Source organism: Amblyomma mixtum, chromosome 2, assembly GCF_055824585.1.
Source record: "Amblyomma mixtum isolate Tamu chromosome 2, ASM5582458v1, whole genome shotgun sequence".
Classification (NCBI taxonomy): domain Eukaryota; kingdom Metazoa; phylum Arthropoda; class Arachnida; order Ixodida; family Ixodidae; genus Amblyomma; species Amblyomma mixtum.
In genome coordinates this window covers 126,889,584-126,912,184 of record NC_143013.1, presented here as the reverse complement: position 1 = coordinate 126,912,184, position 22,601 = coordinate 126,889,584, and the positions used below count along the sequence as shown (strand labels likewise).

Here is a 22,601-nt window from a genome sequence, read left to right as displayed (position 1 = left end):
GACGTGGGACGATCACGTTCAAACGACCTGCTCTAAATTATCTCGTAGTGTTGGAATGTTATCGCGCCTGCGATTTCTTTTGCCCCCAAACATAAAATTGTTGCTTTATCATAGCCTCTTTTTTTCAACTTTAAGATATTGTTACCTAGTCTGGGGCACCACAACTGCTACTAACCTTGCCAAAATACACAGGTTGCAAAATAAAGCTGTGCGCATAATTTCAAATGCTGCTTATGATGCCCACACCAAGCCCATTTTTGAAAGCTTGAACCTAATCTCATTACCAAATCTTTATAATTCAGTGCTTGCATCACGCTATGAGACCTCGATTTAAAATAATGATATTTATCTCAAGGAACTTTCAGAAATGAAATTACGGCACGCTGCTTATAACACAAGGAGCACAGAACAATGGCAGTTACCATATACACGAACCAATTACGGTCGCCAGATGCTGCGCTACACCTTACCAAGTGTATTAAATGCTGCCCATATCGCTTACTCGTAATCAATGTGCTCTGAAACTTCTTACCACACTTCTGGGATTTTTATTTCTATATCTATTTTTTGTGAGTTTTTCAAATTTCCTAGCTATTCCTTGCCTTGTAACTAGTCTTTTTCGCCTTTCTTGTATCTTGTATTCTTGCACTGTATTTTTTCTATTGTATTTTTGTATCTTGTATTCTTGTATTTTTTCGTCTTTCTTGTATCTTTGCTACGTGCACTGTAATTCCTGCCTTGATGTATCTTTGTTTCTTCTTTTTCTTGTACATGAAATAAGAATGTACTTGCCTTTTTTTTATCATGTCGGTTTCTGCGTCGCTCCGCCATCTGCAACGGGGTGCAGGCCCTGTCAAGCCTTTTTTCAGGCTTTTTGCTTGCCCCCCCTCAACATCGCACCTGTCGAGCGGACGTTTGATGTTGTAAATAAATTTGACTTTGACTTTGAACTTTACAAACTGAATGAAGTTGTCGGGAGCGAAACGCACTGCAATACGTAGCGCGCTTGAATTTAAAAGACATGAGCAAGAACATTTTAGCACATTGTAACGGCGTATACGGCAGGAAACGGTCTGCCAAACCGGACACGAAAATTAAGCACCGTACATAAATAGCATAAGAAGTTGCATTATGTTCTTTTCATCTGCGTCTTTCTAACAGAAAAAAAAAACAAAGGATAAAGATCACACGTGACGCACGAGAGTGTAATTTCGGGAGGCGAAGCGTGAGAAAGTGAAAGGAGCCGTCATGTGCCGAGCGATTTCCCGCCACCCTTGAGTCGCTGGGCGCAATCTTTGGCAGTAATCTTCTCATCAATCTCTCTCTCCCTCCCTCCAAATATCACTCTTTCCACGCCTGTCCTGAAGGCCTGACTCCCACGTACACTCTGAAAGCGCCGGAGGCCACGGAAAACACGACAGAGACCGTGACGTCATTTCGTTGCGTAGCCGCAGCGATCACGAGATAGAGCATTGCGCAGTTTCTTCAGTAAGCGCAGCGTAGTCAGCATAGCATTCAACGGCGGAAGTTACACAACGCGGAGGTGCCGACGCTTTCTATCGCTTTCTGGTGCTCACGCCTGACAGGCAAAGTACGCACTACGGAAGACAGCAACTCAGGCGTGGAGAGCTAGTCCCGCACGTTCGGCACGGAACGTAAGTTCGGAACTTTGAGCATAATTCTCGCCTTTTGTTTACGTATCTTGCGTTCAGTAGTCAACCTTTATATAACGTCTTGCATAGCCTTTCCTCAACCGCTGGAACTTACTCCTGTAGTGGTGCATGTGGTGTATAAATTACTGCATTACTTTTTTGTATCAAACAAACTCCGAAGGCATTTATTAGTTTCGGATACTCTTTTTTTATCAATTATTATGCCTGCTGTGGTCCTATATTCAGAATTAAAGCAGCGCAATCCTGCAGCCGTGCAAACCTGCTCCACATGTGGCATTGTAGAGTGTGCGGCATGAAGTGGATTGGTTAGATAACCACTACTGTCCGGCGTTGGTGCAGCAACTACAATGCCCGCCATTCGAGCGCTGCCTAACCTTCCATTTTTTTTACCGTTCCTAATTGCTTGAATATTTTCTAGACCATATTGTGATGACACTTGTGGAGTACGGTCCACGTACATGTCTAGAACGCGAAATGTAGTGTAGTGTAAATGCGTGAAATCCACGGCTTTTTGATGTGAACTGTTGTCATTAAAGAGCGTACAGGCGAGTTCCTGTTCCTTAAAAGCACACTTCTAACCAAAAGCAGCGCACTAAAGATAAAACGCGCTGTTAACGGTGAAGGCGAGGAAGGATTCTTCATGTAATGTTTGTTTACTTCAGCACGTATTCTCACTTAGTTTCATGCTGCGTCACATTTCTTTATTGTGCTCAGGTCCATTCGTCGTTACTTGGTAGCCCTTTCCTTACACTTATTCTTGCTGTCGTAGAATCCAGTAGTCTTTTTGATTACTTTCCACTAAGCTTTATTCCTATATTTTATGTTTTCTCATTTTTCGTTTTGTTCGATTCTTCAGATTTACTTTATTCCATTCTCCTTCACTTCTCCTCTTTGGTAGTGGAAAGCACGTTTGTTTATGGTATCAGTGAGCGGTTTTTTCTTTGGATCTGTAAGCGTCTGTCACAAAGTCGTCAGATACTTCGAATATGTCTGCTACATAAAATATACTATCGCAATACACGTCACAACCATTTGCTTCAGCGGCCCTCTCATACATCATGTCTCCAAGATCATCATCATAAAATTTGATCTTTTCAATACCACACAAACGTCTTTTACAGTTCATTCCTTCAGCGTTCAATTAAGGAGTGGAACCAGCTTCCCGAGGCGCAAGCGTCTGCATGCCTCAATGCCTTTCGGAATGTGTCGTATTTTGTCAGTTTCGCTCATAGATGGATTGAGCCGCTTACACAAGTCAACTACGTCCTCGATGTAGCTGGTGAAATTCTCGCCGTTCTGCTGGGCACGACTGCGCAAACGTTGTTCGGCACGAAGTTTTCGGACAGCGGGGCGGCCAATGACGTCAGTCAGGCTGGTTTTTAGAGCCGCCCAGGTAGTAAAATCCGCTTCGAGGTTGCGGAACCACAAGTTGGCGACATCGGTCATGTAGAAGATGACGTTCGTGAGCTTAACGACGTCATCCCATTTGTTGTAAGCACTCACGCGTTCGTAGGAAGCCAACCAATCTTCTACGTCGGTATCGTCCGTGCCGCTGAAGAGCGTAGGGTCGCGCTGACGGATGGCACCGGAACAGACGACAGCGGTGGGAACGGGCTGGGCCGAGGAGCCGGTCGTCGTGGTAGAGCCTGGTAGCCTGGGCATCGTGGCGTATCAAGGGAAGAGCAGGCAGCACCTCCACCAAGTGTAATGAGACGACTCGCACAATTAGTGTGAACGGCCGGTCTTTGTTCAAGCGGTGCTGCTCAGCAGGCCAGCGTTCGCAAGCGCGCTCCCGAGCTTCGTCAGCTTCGTCTTCTATCTTCTTCATCTCCTTCGTCGGCGCTAGCCGCTGGGGCAGCAAACCCTAACTCTCTTTATTACAGCTTGTTCAAAAATGTTTAAACAGCTTATTTTGGTGTTTCTTGCAGTGCTTAATATTTTTATACCGTTGTATACTTTGGCGCACCTGTAGTAATCCTTTTTACACTGTTTCTTATTTTTCAGTTTTATAGCGTTGCATGTATGTGTTTCTCTCTTATTCCTGTAATGTTTTGCTTTCCACTTCCCTCTGTAGTGCCAGATCCGGCCCCGGGGGCATTATAATAAGTAAATATATATTTATGGTACAATAATCACTGATAGCCGTCATAACAAAACAGGTGAACATCGGTAGGGGACGCTGCCTGACCAAAATTTAATAGTCACATTTACCCTTCAGGTTAAGACGCCTGGTTCTTATTAGAGTTGAAGCTGCATGTTAGTAATAGCCCTCAGATTTTACGGACTTTTCGATACCTGACCTATGTATAAATTACACTATATGTATCGTGAAGGAGGATGTCCGCTCGTTCTTTTTGTCGCCTTTATGTATAACCTAAAAATAACGACCGGAATCGTTTGCGAAAATCTCAGAAATATGCGTTCAGAAAGATTAAGGATGAATGCTTTCTTGTAGCGCAAAAGAGACCACGTCAAAAGCGTACTTCTGTGGCCGCACTTGAAATTCGTCAGCGTCACATCACGCACTCTTTGCAATAGAGGAGGAAGTAGGGCTTCATCAACTGTTGCGAGTGCCAGACAAGTAGAGCATACAAAACGTTTTTTTCAGCCGCGACCAGCAGCTGAAGGTCGTTATAAAACACCTAAAAAAAGATATGGGCGAATAAATAAATATTTATTTGATAGTTTTAATCATTTCACCTCATTTGTTTTCACCGGAACATCCAGACCACCAGTAACCTCTGAGGATTTGTCAATTCATGCGTAGAAATTTCGCTGTCCAGTTCAAGTAGTTTTACATACAGTTCTAGACAAAAGAATTGTTTAAGGAAAACCATTGATGACCGCAATTATTCCATACAATGTCAGATTTCACTATAACATTCAATACATCCGCAGAACACTCGACAGCAGTCTTGCTTTCTTTTCTGTTAACGTTTTCGCTATCAAAAAGAAAGGAATCAATATCGCCTAAATGAGCCGCCGTAGTGGCTCAGTAGTTACGGCGCTCCGCTACTGGCTCGAAAGACGCGGGTTAGATCCTGGCTGCGGCGCTCGAATTTCGATCGGGGTGAAATTGTAGAGGCCCGTCTACTGTGCGATGTCAGAGTACGTTAAAGAACCCCAGGTGGTCGAAATTTCCGGAGCCCTTCACTACGGCGTCCCTCATAGCCTGAGTCGCTTTGGGACGCTAAACCCCCATAAACCACAAACCAAACTAATACCGCCTAAATGAAAAACTTGCAGAAAGGGTACATATAGCTCACATCTATCGCCGCAGTATTCGATGTGCACGGCCAGACATGCAAGTGCAGCCGATACAGAAAGCGCCTATGAAAAACTGGCGTTTAGCTGTGGCGAAATCATCCCATCAGCGCTCTTCGTGTCCACGTCGCCATCGTGGCAGCACGGCATGCAATTAAACGAAGGCAAAGAAGCTTCAGAGAGTGGTTCGCGCCCTGCGTGTAAATGAGGTGCCGTGTGCCGCAAAAGCTGTCTCAATGAAGAAGAAAAAGCGGAGTGGCGCACAATAAAGAAAAAAAAAAAAGCGGAGTGGCGCAGTGGAAGCATTCTGGGCCCATAACCCACAGGTCCGTGGATCGAAACCACGCTCTGCTACTTCTTTTTTTATTTAAAGCTTTTTTTTAGGTTTCCATTTGCCCGCTAGTGCGGAATGTCCGCGTAACATTACAAAAGAGCGCGCCTGCAGGGAGCGCAACGCGACGTCAATCAAATGGCGACACTCCGTGACACAGGCACCACGTGACAATCTCTGCCCCGCCCTTGCTGAACAAGAGAGCGGCATTGCCCGCTCATCGTCGTCTTCTGCGTAGCCCAAATCCGTGTTTTCGCACTTATTCGAATGTAGTAAACACTCTCTGTAGTTTTTCTAATAGCGCGATTATTGGCCCAAATTAGTTAAACCACAGCGACGAGAGTCATCGAGTTTTCGAAATTCTGAAAACTAATATGGCTATCACTAAAGGAAGGTTACAAACATTTAATTTCAAGCTGGCGCCTATCTGTAATATGTGAAAAGTTAACTACTAGAATTTAGTTAATCACTTAACTAGTTAACATGATTGGTACGCTGTTTGACGTCCGCCAACACTGGTGTTAGCCGCGAAAAGTTTCTTTTAACATCCAAAGCCCTATTTTCGAAAAATTACTGGCGGGCTTCCCTGAAACACCTGGTATATGCTACGTTCCACGGCGAAAAGGAAAAGAAACAAACTTATTTTTACCCGTTAATTACAGTTCTTTCTTCTATCAATTCCTATAAGAAGCGTTTTCGCTATGCAGTATTTGATTCTTCTTTTCTTTTCGCCTACTATGACGCCCAACCGGACCCTCGGCACTGCCCAGCCCCGCAGGCGCTCAATCTGTCGTCAGTTCCCGCCGCCGTAGCGCGAAGGTCGTTCTTTGCCGAGGGCAGTCAAGAGCAAGAGATCGCATTGCGTCAGCGAGGGCTGCCTACGCTCAGTAATCAAATGCCAGCAGCGTTCGCGCCTGAAACGTCCAGCAGAGTGGCGCAGTGGAAGCGTGCTGGGCCCATAACCCAGAGGTCCGTGGATCGAAACCACGCTCTGCTACTTTTTTTTTTTTTTGCTTCTCTTCTGTGGCAGGGTCTCTCGCGTGGCCACCAAGCTGATTGAAATTGAAATACGTGGAGCTTTTCTCTCTCTCCTCGTCCAGCAGAGTGGCGCAGTGGAAGCGTGCTGGGCCCATAACCCAGAGGTCCGTGGATCGAAACCACGCTCTGCTACTATTCTTTTCTCCCTCCTTTTCACGTGACCTACTCTTTTGTCTGGCCACCAAGCCTATTTAAAGTGAAATACCTAGAACGTTTCCCTGCCTCCTCGCCCAGCAGAGTGGCGCAGTGGAAGCGTGCTGGGCCCATAACCCAGAGGTCCGTGGATCGAAACCACGCTCTGCTATAGCTTTTGTTTTTTTACTGAGAGTTTTTTTTTTTTTTTGCTTCAGTGCACATACTGGCCTCGCTGTAGACCGTTTATGCGTATAGCGTAGAAAGTTGTTTTGCATTGAGTGTACGTTGCGTCTGGGACATTGCGCAGGCACATATTCGAAGCATTTACAGAACTTAGTTGATGTGTTGTCAATGGTAATTATAAAAGGTGCAGTTTCACTAGCCTTTCTTAGTAAACAGTTGCTTCAACTGCCGGCAAACGGACAACTATGCACCTCAGTACCATATCCTTCCAAGCTTAAAACTACCGTGCTGTCCAAGAAAGTATTCCGGGTGTTTTTATGTCTCGCCCATTGGCGTCCTTGGTGTTCTGTGTGTTCTTACAAAAGCAAGTCTGCAGTTCGACGAGATTCATTTTGGCAGAAAAAATTGTTTGAAGGTATTTAGGCATTTGGAGCTCTTTTCCTTCAGTAAACAGCCGCAGAATACTTCTGGAAGCACTTTCCCGTTAAAACCCAAGTGTTTTCATCCGCCTAAACGACGGCAGTACGGGTGCGTATCACATATTAGGTCTTTTTGCGAAGTCACTGGTACAAATGCCTAACACTTTTCTTTTTTTTTTCAAAACCAACGGTTGAAAAGGCCTGAAAGGGATGTCATTTTGCTTATAGAGTCATTCTGAGGACAATTTTGCCATTTGTTTTGCGCACAACTGCAAGAGGGCAGTTCTGCGCCTTCCCTCTGGTCCAGGTGTCCACCGAGAGGTGTGAGACAGATACTGCGCCATTTCCTTTCCTCAAAAACCAATTTACCAATTTTACTCTCTGCTTTCCAAGCTCCCACTCCACTGAGGTGTCCATTGCTGGTTACAACGGACGACGGCGACAGCGACACCGCGAAATGCAGAAACAGGCGCCAAAGAGCTGCGCTTTAAAATGAACGACTTTGCCTCCTAGGAGCTGCTTATTATTATTTCTTTATTTTTCTAGGATTTTTCTAGGATGAGGGCGTCCGGGTCGTAAAAAAACAATCCGCGTTCCTGCTCATCCTCCTAGTGGTTCCAGGTGACCTCTTCGGGTATGGCCAACCTGCGACCATGTGGGTTGAAGGCACTGTGCGGGCAACAGGTCAATGGCCTCTCTGGACGCCAGGTGATTGCGGGTGCTTGCGACGACGACAAGCTATATACCTTAAACTGCGAAACCGTTAAGTCCAACCAGCTGTGCCTGCAAGCTCCCGAGTAAAATTCCATCTATTAAACAAAAACCTGTTCACTTCGGGAAGCAACAGGAAATATCGTTTCGCGAAATGAACTCGTTTAGGGTTTCTTGCCCAAACATGAAAAGGCCCCGCCGCGGTGGCTCAGTGGTTATGGTACTCGGCTGCTGACCCGAAAGACGCGGGCTGAATCCCGGGCGCGGCGGCCGAATTTCGATGGAGGCGAAATTCTAGAGGCCCGTGTGATGTCAGTGCACGTTAAAGAACCCAAGTGGGTTGAAATTTCCAGAGCCATTCACTGCCGGGTCTCTCATAGCCTGAGTTGCTTTAGGACGTTAAACCCCAATAAACCAAACCAAACCAAACATGAAAAGAACTTAATGCCAGGCCAAAACCATATCATGTACTACTGTAACCGCACGTGTTTTTGACGTCGCACACCCTGACTATAACATCTGAGTTCACAACCAGCGATTAGCCCTTTAAGGTACCCTCCCTATCACTTCACAGTGTATCGTTTTCGTTGTTTGGCCTCGCTCAATACTTTTTAAGCAATATATACAATTTTCAAATATTGCGCCCAAACACCGCGCATTGGAAATACCAATTATTCGGTGCAGTATCGTGTGTTCATCGCTGCAAATAGTTTCAAGTAAAAATCTCTTCTTTTAACAAGTGGTGCATTGAGAATTAAACACCGGGTGCATCACGTCAGATGGTCTTGTAAAAATAGGTTTTTTTAGAAAGAAGCTCTCTTTTTTTTTCGGCATAGCATTGTCAGCAATGTAGCGCATCAGAATGCCGCTTAGAAGTGCTGAATAGTAGGCTGGTTAACTAATAGTGAATAGTTAATTTTTTTCACTATCCCTGTTGTTCGTCTTATTTATTTAACGGCGTGCAGACCACCGTAAGTAATATCCATATCAACTCTTAGCATTTCGAAAATGCGATTACCCTCGGCACTTTGCCCCCCAAAAATTCTGCCTGCATCACGCCAAAATAAAATGAGCCTTCGAAATGTTTGCAGCCAAGGAACCCCTCTAGTGCTCGTAATTTGCCATTATAGTCAACTTTTTTGGGCCGCAACGGAGAGGGTAACTACGTTTCTTAAATTCTTTCGTAAAAAGTTTTCCCAGGTATGACGTAAGAGAAAGAGGCCTAATATATGTCCAGCATGCCGAGATGATGGAGAGAACGAAGGCGATAAGGACGAAAAAAAAAGTACAAGAAAAGTAATTGGGCTGACCTTTAAATTAGAGTCTAGAATGCAAATTGTTCACGGCTGTGGGTTTGCGCCATCATATATTGAGATCAACAACACGTCAATTATGTGTTCTATGGTTTAACGTCCCGAAGCGACACCCTGGCTATAAGGGTTAACCGCGGGTTCGTTAACGTACGCTTACATCGCTCAACATGTACGAGCGCCTTTAGCGTTCCGCCACCATCGAAATGCGCAGCAGCCGCGGCCAGAAGTTGAACCCGGGTCCTCTGGCTCGAGTCAAGAATGGAAGGATAGACGTAGTCATGTTGACACTGTGGCGGCTTCCAGGATGTTCACGCTAAACTTGCCCTTTAAGGAAGTTAATGTGCCCTCGTGCATCCCTTTGCGAAGTACCACTACCCGGTGGTTTTTTAACGTTTACAGGTTTTTATTTTAAAACCTCCGAGAGATGGTTGGTTGGTTTGGTTTATTGGGGTTTAACGTCCCAAAGCGACTAAGGCTATGAGAGACGCCGTAGTGAAGGGCTCCGGAAATTTCGACCACCTGGGGTTCTTTAACGTGCACTGACATCGCACAGTACACAGGCCTCTGGAATTTTTCCTCCATCGAAATTCGGCAGCCGCGGCCGGAATCGAACCCGCGTCTTTCGGGTCAGCAGCCGAGCATCATAACCACCGAACCACCGCGGCGGCCCCTCCGAGAGATGCGTGGGTATAGTCTGAACAGGTGGATTTTATAGCAAGCTTGATAATAACACGGTCAATGAAATAAAACAACGAGTAATGTTCAAAATGTTTGATTGTAAGGGGCAAGATTCTATCGCAAAATTGAATGCGATTGACGCTGAAGGTGAGTCAAGTTTTTTTTAATTTTTTTAATTGGTAATGTGATTCGAAAACGCAAACGTCAACAACACCTGCCGAAAGTTCGCGGGCTTTGCTTTCCAAAATTGCATTGTTAAAAGAAAAGCGTCGCTGAGCGAAGTATTGCCGCTGCAATCAAGTTTACTTCGTCTACATAAGCAACTACAGAAACTACGTCTCCATCTCATGCATAAAAATGCGAGCGACACCATTTAATAGCTGTGCAATCCGGAAAAGGCAACTGAAAGAGCTTTCAAATTCGTATTTTTGACGTTTAATATTTCGAACCACATGGCTGATTAAGAAATTTTAGAAACTAGGCTCACCTTCGGTTTGGTTGGTTTATTGGGGTTTAACATCCCAAAGCGACTAATGCTATGAGAGACGCCGTAGTTGAGGGCTCCGGAAATTTCGACCACCTGGGGTTCTTTAACGTGCTCTGACATCGCCCAGTACACGGGCCTCTGGAATTTTTCCTCCATCGACATTCGGCCGCCGCGGCCGGAATCGAACCCGAATCTTTCGGGTCAGCAGCCGAGCGCCGTAACCACTGAGCCACCGCGGAGGGGCGATGCTGACGGCCTTGAATTTCGCAATATAATATTGCACCACAAAATGAAAAATAAAAGTCAATGACTCAATTTCAGTAGTTTGATTATTGTCGCTCGTAATTATTGAGCTCTGTCACATACTAATTATCCTCCTTGTTGCACAATCCACCGACGCCAACCGCACTGGTGTTTTCCTCCATTTCTGAAATAAAAAAAACTCTAAAGGCTAGATTGCCGTCCAGCTCTACCGGTAAATATGAGAAGCTACTTCCTTTTTATTCCGTTCGCAGAGCCCCGGTGTTATTTAGATGAGCTGACAGAACGCCAAGGGAGGAAGCGAAGGCTTGGAAACGTGATGTGAATTCTGCCGAGAGACACGCGAAGTACTTTTCCCCATTCGCCGAGGATCAAAACAAACTGGTACGTTCCTTGCACTGCGCCTGAAAACGTGCGGGTGTCACTTCGCCGTTAACACGGAATTCCATTAGCGTTGCTTTGCCTCAGCCCTTTTTTTTTCACTGCGAGAAATAAAGTTTTGCTATCGAATAAATTTCTGATGTCCCTAAGAAATTGCGCATCTAAGGAGATTAATTGCCACATTTTAAGCTACATTCGCAGCAGTTTTCAGCCGACAGAGATTTCATTCCCTTTGACTGCCTAGACATTTATTGGACATAAAGAAAACGATTCCGTGTTTATTCCTGCGCGTTCGCGTTTTTCTTCCATTTGTAAAGATATAGGCACACTCTTTTCACACGAACTTTTTTTTTTCGCGAATGAAAAGAAGGCTCGGAAGGCTTTTCATGGCGATGATTCAAAGGAAGCGCTACCTTAAATTTCATTTCATTTATTGAAGCCTTAAGGGCCCGTGGGCCTTCCGCTTCCGCTCCGGCATTTACTTGGTTACTTTGTAATTTTGTTTTGTCAGCAACAAACATGCGGAATATTTATTTGTTTTTTTAGCCAAAGCTTAATTTATTCAATACAAATTTCTCAGTGACATAATCTTCGCAAATGCTGCGAACATTGAAATCAACGTATTTTTTTTATTTCTTGTTCTATAAAATTAATACGCTTACTTTCATTGCGAAGTACAAGCCGCTGGCTAAATTTCCCATGCATGCTGTAGAATTTTCCTTGCTTCGATGTTCGATGTAAGCCTTATAAGCAAAAAGTAAGTGTGATTCTGAAATATTTATGTGGAGAACTTAGTGTTCCGTTAGTTTGCGCCATGGCTCGTGCGTGGACTTGCTTATACTTTCCAGAACACAAAATAAATTACACTTACTGAAGCCACGCTCGGGTCTAAGTATCACGTACCTGCCTACTGCTTTTGGCATTAATTGCTTGCGCACACTTATTTGCCAAGCTCGCCGAGAACGGCGCAGTAATACGTTGCACTGCATTGACGACGGCGCAAGCGCATTCCTTACTTTGGAAAAGCCCGATGGCCAGACCGTCTCATGAACATCCCTGAAATGGTTTCGAGAGTACCGGAGAACATGTCCACCTTCTGACTGTTTTAAATTGCTTCACTGCGCTCATCGGTGAAACGCCAAAACATCGAACACTTTGCAGACAGTTCAGCTACGCCCTGCGGTCAGCTACCTTAGCGGTTGTTTGCGCGGTTCTCGAGTTTCTGCTTTTCATGCGGCAAAAATACTGACGAGCGATTGCTAACAGGTGCACGTCGTGTATAAGAACGCGATGCCATCCTCGCAGGCACTTACTGCCGAGCACTCGTTTAGCCACAGTACTCCACCACCTTTCGTGTGAGCCATACGGTAAGTGGCGTTCACCTGCTTTAGACGAAATGCAAACGTTGTTACTTTGGGAAAATTACCGTTCATTCTTCCTTGCTTGAGAAAAGAGGCGTCTGATATTTTCTCACCGCATCATCTATTCCAAAAGAACAGCTTTTCTAACCAGAACCATCTTTTCTCTTCATGGCGATTTCGACCATTTCCGGATAGTATTCAAAAACTATTCTAAAGCGGCCGAATGACATAGCTGTCAAACCAGGTGCAATCGACGTTCTCTTTGTTACAACTCTGCACTTTACTGCTGCACACGTTTCACGCGTAGTGGTTTATGTAGAAACTATGTACGCCAGTCTCGATGAACTTCAAATTTTGTGAAATATCATTGCTTCAAAGCTCCAACAGCAAAGTGTAGCGGAAGTTAGCTAAGTGCCAAGAGCGGAAAGCAGAATGATACACTTAAAACAATTAAGGAATTGCAAACCTTGACAATAAATGAGGCGACTAATCATCGTCCTACATACAACGCTCTATAGTTGAACGTACAAGTTATAAAGAACATCCATCTTATATTGCAGCTTTCGTGAAAACCGCTGTTTGTCTATTGCTGTCTCTGTAGTAGGTGTGCTTTTCTTACGTGTGATAACGATCGAGCCCCTCGAAACTGTTCTGTCAAACAAAAAAATTAAATGACTGACAGTTCAGCCCCTCCATCATAAGTTGTATTTCATATAAAGTATTTTTATTGCCGCGGTGGTCACCGGTACAACGACCTACAGCCTCCTTATGGGGCTATAGTAGGTGTTATACGTTTTAAATGTGGCTCCCAATATCGCTCAGTAGTGCAAGTTGACGGGCTAGTTGGTATTGCATCTTGAAACTTGGAAAAACCACCTAGGTGCAAATAATTTCACAAAGTCAGAAAGAGACGAGGAGAACACGTACAGGTTTGTCCATTGTCTCCTCGTCTCTTTTTGTCTTTGTGAAATTTTTTGCACCTAGGTGCTTTTTCCAAGTCCCAATATCGCTGTCTCCATGCACTCAGGCGCCACTGACAATAGAGAGGTTATTGAGTTCCTTGCCCTGTCCTTCGAAGCTGAATTCTGCTATGAGAGTTTTGTTTTCATATCCTGAATTCCGACGTAACTGAAATGTCCCCACCATTCGAGATGAGTTTCCTCAAAGTGTAATGACCGCCGTGTTAGTTTTACTTAATTCTTTCGTCGCGGTTTATTTTCTGCGCTCCACTTTCTTTGCTTGACATTCCTCGCGGTGTTCAGAAGCACCAGTGTCATTCAAACACTGAAGAACTCTATAGCATGTAGGTGACTTCAACTTTCTGGATAAACTGGGTGACGATCGATCGAAAGACGATCGATCTCTCCAATTACTAGCAGCTAACCGCAGAGCCTGAAGACGTTACAGTAAAGCCTCGTTAAACCATAGCAGGCTGGAGCTAAACTATTAATCTTTTTAGAGCTTTGCTGCTAGGACTGGAAATCAACTGTTTATCCGCCACATGAGAAGATATCTACTGCATTAATAACTGAACGAAGCTGCGATTTCAGCCAAGCAAACTGCTGGCCATGACAGGAACTTCATTGTCTCCGGTTTTCTCCTGCTCAACGCGTTGAAGAACTTAAAAACAGATTATAAGATTAATACGAGAAACAAGTGGACATTATGACAGGCAAGCAAATATTAATGGGTACCTTTAATCAACCAGATGGGTTCATTGCGTGAAATGAGTCCTCACGATAATTCCTTTTCCTTCAAGGAGACCAACAGGAATATTACATGGGCCGGGGAGGAGGACGGGGGGGGGGGGGGGAGGAACCATATAGTCAACATGACAAAGGCCCGTAAAAACAAAGATTAAGAACGCTACTTACTACAGAATCATGGCGACTTATACAACAAGATGTGCACGAGGCAGGCATTTTCGCTGCACTGTTGTCGGGCATCAAAATGGCCCTAGATGACGTAATTTCTATAATTAAGGGCCCGGATGAACGTCCGACATGGTGAGGTCCATCCCCTCTCTTTTCATTTTTTTTTTATCTCAGTAATAATTCTCTCTGCGAGGAGAACAATACTGCCGTGCCCAAGCACGCTGATTACGGGTCGGGTTGACAGATTCGGAAGCAGCCTGCTGAATGCCAGCAGGATGCCATTCAGGGCGCGTTTCAGGCGTTGAACAGTTTTGCGGAGAGACACATCTGTGGACGCCCCGTTCAGGTATTTTCCCCTTCACTGCCGCCAAAAGTAGTGCCCAAGTGTAGGCCTGGTCTAGTGTAGTAGTTTTTGAAATAATGTACTTTGTTGAGAATATCTCCCTTCGCCAATAAACGAACATTCTTGAAAAGGTAACGAGCATCGCTCTTCCTCAGTAACATAGCCATTCCGAACATCAAGCCAAATTGGACCTTTTCGACGCTCCATTCTTTGCAAAGGCGTACCGCCAGCTATTAACTTCAGTTGCACGAAATTCATTACTGAAGGTGCTAAGCTTCACAAATCAACTTGAAATGAAAACTCTACTGTTTTTCCGTAAGCGGCCATCAAGGGTATGGCTTGAATTTCACGGCACAAAAGATAAAGTTTTCTTTTCCATAGCCCGACGCACGTTAGGTGGGACAGACAGCTTGAATACGCCTCTTCTCCAGCTTCAGCTAACAGTGCTAACGATTTTAAAAAGCCCTAACGGTTGAGCTAATTGCATAACACAGCTAATTGTAGCGAAATGCTGTTCGAGGCAGGGAAGTCATCATGTTATACATGTCTTCATGATCCACGCTCACTGTGGTGTTCAAGGGTACCAGTAACGAAGAGGCGGTAATAACACTATTGGGTACTATATTAGGTGGCAGCTAAGAAACTTTTCTCTATGTGTTCTCTATGTGTTCTCTTTTCTCTATGGAAACTTTCATGCTTAAAGTTTGCCCTTGCTGAAGTGATCTGTCGCACTATGAGGGAAGCACTGCACGTTCCTTCAACCTACCACGCCGAATCTCATCTGCTCACTACGGCTGATGCGGTGGTCCCGCGTCTCCTAAAGCGAAGAAGAGGAATACCCCGCGCTACACCCTCTCTGAGCTGGAAAGAAAAAAAAACGACTACGTGCGCGTGAGGAGCGCTCTGCTGCGCTATACCTGTGCGTGGGCAGCGCTGACAAAGGCCATCGCGGATAAGCTGCATTTAGCAGCTTTTCGGTGTAAAATACGGCTACTGCCTAAAATTCAGCTATGTTTTCATCCCACCATGACTACTAGCCAACGCAGTGCCAAGGCGATACTATGCAAAAATGCAAGGGCAGTGGCATAACATTGCTGATTCTTTCCCTGTTTGCCCGTTATTTCGATAGAAAACAATCAGGGACTAGTTTGACACCCAAGCATCGAAGAAAGCGCGTACACCATCGCAAAAGCTAAAGCACGAGGCGTGAAGTCTTACTATTGGCCACAATCGAGCGAAAAAATATAATTGTTTTGTGAAGAAAGCGGAGGCAGTAGTAGTCGTCCCGCTCTCGACGGCCTCCTGCTCTGCGATGTGAGGGTAAGTATTAAGTAAGGAGTGGAAGGAGGCAGAGAGAGAAATAAGCGATGTAGCAGGGGGCTCCTGATTAATTTGGACCACCTGTAGTTCATTAATGTGCACTTGAGTGGCGCGGCACATGTTCGTTTTTGAATTTCGCCTCTTTTTGAATAGAGCTGCCGCGTCCGGGACTCGATAACGCGAAACCGTGCCAATTCGCCGAATGGCAATACTGCTCAGCCAGCGGAGCCGTGGCGATCTGGTAAAGAAAGTGCTAAGATGACAACAGATTGCGCACCGTAAACAAAAGAAAAATTCTCTTCAAAGCTTCCTTATTTTATTTACTTGCAGCACCCCGGACATCGCCTGCCATGCTGCACACAACCAGACTGTTGGCCGTGGCTACCTTCGCCGTGCTCATGCTAGCATCGCTGACCTGCACTGATGCTCAAGCGTGCGATCCTTCGGCCTGTTACCTGCGGTGCATTGGCGACGGCGGTTCTTCGGGCAGGTGTCTCGGCCACGTCTGCCAGTGCAGACTCAACCTCAAGCGGAGCGTTGATCGCCGCTTAAGCGTAGGCGAAGACTAGGGCACCCTTACCAATGCACTCTTCATATTCTCCGAAAAAACAATCGCAAGTCAATAAATGTAATTTATAAAAATTGGCAACGTCAGTGCTATCGATCAATCAACCATTGCAATTTATTTACCAGAAAAATCTGGCTGCCCATCCTGGAATAAAAGCTGCACACACAGCTTGACAAAGTCCCAGGGGACCATTACATGATAGTAGCGAACGTAAAAAAACAAGTTGCTTCTTTAACACCGTAAAGGTACACCAAACATAAGATCTACCACATAACAACATAAAATCTACAACATAAGAGATACCCATTACAATCGCCTCACAGCAAATAAAGAGAGCAAGAATCAGCACTTTGACAGCAGTTGTAATGTATCAATATTGCACTAAAATATATACAAAAATTAATACATTCAGCACTACAGCACGAAATATAGGAACAACACATAAGACAAATTAGAAAAATGCAAGTTACAATAGTACATACAAATTAGCAGTTTAATTTAGCTATAGACAAAATGAGTTCTCAGCTTCGTGGAAATATAATTAGCTTTCTGCTTGTATTTGTTTAGTACATGTGGTAGATTATAAGCCGATGATTGTAGTTTGTATTTTGCTCTGAAATGCGGTATTTCCCATACATCAGTGCTCCGGGTTTTAATATTTGTACTCCTGTAGACGAAAGACTGGAGATTTTCTTGAAAGTTTTTAGCATCAGATGTAGAGAAATACACAACCTGCGGTAATCTTAATTCATATATACGATCAATACGTATTATGTTATGGTCAAATGTTTAGGGGAATTCCCAAGGTGGAGTAGATTTGTAATAAGGTAATAAGGGAGTAATAACTCATTGACATCCACCCCAGCGCAGCCATACGGCTACAAAGGAAAGCCACACAGCTTTCTCAGAAACTTCATAGTTAAAGAAAAATTCGTCCTCGTCCAGGTTTCGAACCCGGGCCCACTACTTCACCGCAGCAGTCGCTCTACCAATTGAGCTAACCGGGACGGCAAGCTTATGGTAGGGCGAAAGCGAATTGATCAATAACTCGAAATGGGAACTGTGTTGGTCAAATGTTTATGGGAATCCCACAAGGCGCAGTGGATTTGTATTAAGCGAGTAACTACTCATTTACATCCACCCGAGCGCAGCCATGCGGCTACAAAGGAAAGGTATACAGCTTTCTCAGAAACTTCGTAGTTAAACAAAAATTCATCCGGGTCCGGGCTTCGAACCCGGGACCACCCCTTCACCGGAGCAGTGCTCTACAAATAGAGCTAACCGGGACGGCAAGCTTACGGTAGGGCGAGAGCGAATTGATCTTACGTAAGAAAGAGAGTTGGAGTTTGATGCCCCAGCAGCTAGCGCCGACGAAGGCGAGGAAGAAGATAGGCGAAGCCGACGAAGTTCAGGTGTTGCGCTTGCGAAAGCTGGCCTGCTGAGCAGCACCGCTGGGACAAGGACTGTGGCCGTCCACGCTAACTGTGCGAGTTTCCACATTACAGTAGGTAAACATTTGAGCGTAGTGTTGTGTTTTGCTTGCAGTTATTTTGTTCCGCCTGCGAGATCTTTATGGCAAATTTAAAAGAACAAAGAGTGTGTTTGAAGTTTTGTTTCCTGCTTGAAAAATCGGCAACGGAAGCTTACCAAATGTTGCAACAGGCTTTTAAAAAGGATGCTATGAGCCGTACACAAGTTTTTGAGTGGTTTAGGTGCTTCAAACGTGGTGAGATGAGTATCGAAGGCCATGTTCGTTCTGGGCGTCCTTCAACGTCTCGAAACGATGAAAACGTTGAAAAAATGCGCCAAAAAATTAACGAGGATCGTCGTTTCACAATCGATCAAACTTCAGAAGAGACAGGTGTGAGTTGGAGCTCGTGTCAGATAATTTTGACTGAGCAGTTGCAAATGAGACGTGTTTCCGCTAAATATGTTCCTCGCATTCTCACACAGGATCAAAAGAATGTTCGATTGAACTTGAGCCGGGATTTAAAAAAGAGAGATTGAAAGTGATAAAAACTTCTTAACCAATTAAAGGTTTCTTCCTTTAAATGCATTACCAACTAGCCCGGAACCTTGCTCTTCTTAACCAAGGTCATTACAGGCGATGAGAGTTTATGTTACGGGTATGACCTAGAAACTAAGCAAGCGTCAAGCCAGTGGAAGTCTCCCAACTCTCCGAGACCAGAAAAAGTAAGACAGAGGAAGTCGAATGTGAAGACAACGATCATTGTCTTTTTTGATGTTCGCGGAATTGTGCACCAAGAATTTGTTCCCCCTGGCCAGACTGTTAACCAGCACTTTTATTTGGAAGTTTTAAGACGTCTACGAGAGGATGTGCGGCAGAAACGCCCGGAACTTTGGTGATCAGGTGACTGGTTCCTTCATCACGACAACGCCCCCGCACACACGGCCTTAAGAGTGACCCACTATTTGGCCTCTCGGGGGTGGACTGTCGTTCCCCACCCTCCATATTCACCAGACCTAGCCCCGTGCGACTTCTTTCTCTTTCCGAGAATGAAGTCTAAAAGGCAAGCGTTTTGGTGATGTGGAGGCCGTAATAACAGCTTCGCAAAGGGCACTGAACGGTATCAAAGTTGAAGAGTTCCAGAGATGCTTCAAACAGTGGGAAAAAAAGACGTGACAAGTGCATCGCATTTCATAGAGAGTACTTTGTAGGTGACTGAAGGAATTTTGTGCAAGAGTCAATAAATAAAGTTTTTATACAAAACATCCGGTTTTTTGGGGGACCCCCTCGTATTTACACCTTTCGGCTTGTTTAGATATGCATTGAGCCTTCTATTTGCGGTTTTATTAAGGCGAAAGCCTTTAATGCCTCATCGTTGTCGACAGAAGGTTGTCAAAGAAGCTTGTCAGCAGAGGTGTCACGCTTTTGATGGGTGTCCACCAACCCACACACAAACACTTAGTACCAGGTCACCAGGGCATCCCAGGGAATGAGAGCGCACATGCCTCAGCCCGAGCATTTCTCACCCATTGCGGATGCCGTGGAACCTCCTACCCCACTACTAACTTACAACGACATACTTCATCGCTTAAGATTATCCCGTCGGGTATACCCTCCACCGGCTAAACACTGGAGAAAGGGGAGGAACTACACCTGCGAAAGCTACAGACCAACACTTACAACAACCCACGAAGACTACACGCACAGACCCGGAGTCATTTGACTCACACTGCAAATTCTGCGGGGAGAAGGCAGACCTGTACCATATGGTATGGGCTCGGACAAAACGAGTCAAAAAGAACTCATCGAAAGAGCCCGGACAGCAGCCTACGCCAATGGGGTTCCGGACTGAGAGCTCCACCCGCCGCTACAACCTCCCAAACAATTTCATTAAAATACTTTCACCACCACCACCGAGGTAAGTGGGACAGTTACTGCGTAATTTCCTTCCCTAAAATACAATGTTCATTTTCTTCACTGCGGCTCTTCTTTCTGTTTCTTCTTTCACTCCCACTTCCTCCCTTCCTCTACAAACGGATAACGGGTGCCCACCGAGGCATGTGGGACAGTTACTGCGTAATTTCTTTTCCTCAAATACAATTTTCATTTCCTTCATTACGGCCCCTCTTTCTCTTTTCTTTCTCTTTTCACTCCCACTTCCTCTCTTCCTGTACGGTGCTGTTCAGGTGCCCACCGATATCACAGATTTACTGCGCCATTTCCTTCGTCAAAAAGCGTTGCGCTCAAAGGGCAAGGCATCGCTTCGAACGGGTGATGGTGTTCCGTGGACTCCCTGGCAGCGCTACAACAGGCTGTCGCGTGCTACTCCTAAAGGAGAAGCTTAAGCGTAATTATTTAGCAGTTAATTAGTATTTTGTCATTAATCAGTAATTTGTAATTAATGAGTAATTTGTCACTACTTAGTCATTGGTCAATAACTGTGTATGACGTCATCCAGTGGTGACGTCACCAGTGCCACCGAGGCAGTCAAAGTGGAGCGGAAAACGCTTTCGCCTCTACGCACTTTACACAGTCAACATGCCCTCTGAATTTTTTCATGCAGTTTATATTTCAAGAATGTATCTAAATTTGGCCCCGTGTGCATCGTTTTGTGGCCGCGCACTCTTAATGGTATAAATCATCATCAGCACCAGTCATCGCTCTTACCTCGGAGCGACATATTGGACAAGCGTGGTGTCAAATCTCCCAGCTTTACGACGCTTTGTGGCACGAGAGTAAGAGAGGAGTGTTATCGGCGCCAATGAGGCATGTTGTATACACTAGAGCACTGCACGGGCCTAAATCTGAGGCCCAAGCCCGGCCCGGGCCCGAGACCTGGAGCCCGAGCCCGGCCCAGGCCCGCGGCTTCAAGCCCGGGCCCGGCCCAGGCCCGCCAAATTATCGCTGTAGCGAGCCCGGCCCGGCCCGTGAATCCCGGAGTGAAGCCCAGCCCGGGCCCGGCCCGGCCCGTTTCACAGTAATGCTTGAGGTATACTGCTCACTCTGAGCAAGTAGACTGCTACTAGACCGACAACAAACTGGCCGACAAAGGTTCTGAAACCACAGTTTGGCTTGCAGAATGTTGGTTCTTTTTAACCCATAAGTAAGTGATTAAGAGTAGTGCTCGCCAGGCCCTGTTTTGGACAGTGATCTCGTGTAGGTGCGCAAAGATAAACTCGGAAGTTCCGAGAGCCAAATAAAAAGGGCTGCATACGCGTGTAATCAACTACTTTGCATTCTCCCACGATTTTAATCAGTTATATTTTGCCGCCCGCGGAGTATAAACATTAAAGCTGTCTAGCAAGCAGTAGGATGACATTTCTATAGTGAACGCGATCTCACAGATAGAACTCATAGCCGAACTCATCGCCTTTCAGCAGAAACGAAAAGCTAAAAGGCTTGAGTATTTCACGTTGTGTGTTTTGAAGACTATAAGCGTCCTAAACTAATATGTCCTTCCAGAATGCATTTCTAATAGTGTATAGGTATGTTTTGGGATGCCGAACGATCAGTGGCCAATTAAGACCGGTTAAATTGTACTCTCGCTGGTGATAAGAAGATAACGCGCGAACCACGTGATAACTTACAGGGCAAAACACTTGTCATGTCAACCAGGATGAAGAAGCGAGGAGGGATAGATTTGGTTATGAGATGAGATTTACAAACTCCCGCGAGCTTTTGTGGCTATTTCATTTACGAGACGTTCCGGTCAGCCGATCAAAAAGAAAACCAAACGCGCTTTAGTTTGTGAATTTTATCAGATGAGAAAAATATAGCTATAAAATAAAAGCTATGTTTTTGGGGCTTAAGAGCCCAAGGGGAGTCAGGCTGTGAGAGACACCGAAGCAGTGGGCTCCGGATCATATCGACCACCTGGGTTTCTTCAACGAGCAATGATACTACAAAGTATACATGGCTGTCATGCTTGCCGCCTAAATAGAAATGCGGCCGCCGAGGCTAGTAGCAAACCCTGGTTCCCCGGCAAGTGCCTTGACCACTAAGCCACCGCGGCGTGGAAATAAGGAAAGAACTAAGTCAATGAATAAAGCTTAGTTTTTTTCTCAGCGCGTACGATAACCCATAGCTCATCCATGTCGCTGCTCCAGTGCCGCAGTTGTGTACTTCACTCTGAAATAGTGAATGAATACTCGGACACCAGCCGTTTCTAATGGACCCAATCCCGGCTCGACTCCGCAGCTTAAGCCCGAGCCCGGCCCGGGCCCGCAACTTCAGGCCCGGGCCCGGCCCGGGCCCGGCAAAACAGAGCATGTCCCGGCCCGACCCGGCCCGCGGGCCGGGCCGGGCCCGGGCTTTTGGGCCGGCCAGAGCCCGTGCAGTGCACTAGTATACACCAGCACTCGATTTTGTCAACCGACCAAGGATAACGTTCTTCGTGAGTTTTTCTGAACGAGAGCAACCAAATGTCTTCCCTTTGCTTTCATGTGGCGCATAATGGGCACTTCCCCTGCGCGCGTCAGCTTTGCCGCTCCTGCAAGGTTTGATCGAGATTCGCGGAGCACACATAGCTGTTTCAGCAGCGTTTCCTAGGGGGCTAGTTTGTTCATGTTTTCAAGGCGGAATTGTTTTTAGCGCCACATATAAAGGCGACAAGACAAGCGTTGTAAGTTAGCGGCTTTCTTGTCCACGTAATGTATTGCGCTAAAAAGAATTCAGCCTTGACCTCAGCTCTCAGTGAAAATCTGTGGAATTAGCCCCATCGCTATAGCCGGAGGACATGCTTAGAATAGTGCGGTGAAGCTTTGTCATGTTTACTTGTTGATGCTGAAAGCCGT

The 22,601-nt window shown here is 45.6% G+C and overlaps 1 long non-coding RNA gene and 3 other non-coding genes across 4 annotated transcripts; all 4 read left to right on the top strand.

The window, feature by feature from the left end:
- Window positions 1–1,501: 1,501 nt before the first annotated feature.
- On the top strand, window positions 1,502–16,417 carry LOC149360811 (uncharacterized). Its single transcript, XR_016288352.1, has 2 exons — window positions 1,502–1,655; window positions 16,103–16,417. It is a non-coding gene; the product is annotated as an uncharacterized LOC149360811 (long non-coding RNA).
- Window positions 6,194–6,265, top strand: TRNAM-CAU (transfer RNA methionine (anticodon CAU)). Its single transcript has one exon. It is a non-coding gene; the product is annotated as a tRNA-Met (tRNA).
- Window positions 6,367–6,438, top strand: TRNAM-CAU (transfer RNA methionine (anticodon CAU)). The gene has a single exon. It is a non-coding gene; the product is annotated as a tRNA-Met (tRNA).
- Window positions 6,539–6,610, top strand: TRNAM-CAU (transfer RNA methionine (anticodon CAU)). Its single transcript has one exon. It is a non-coding gene; the product is annotated as a tRNA-Met (tRNA).
- Window positions 16,418–22,601: the final 6,184 nt, after the last annotated feature.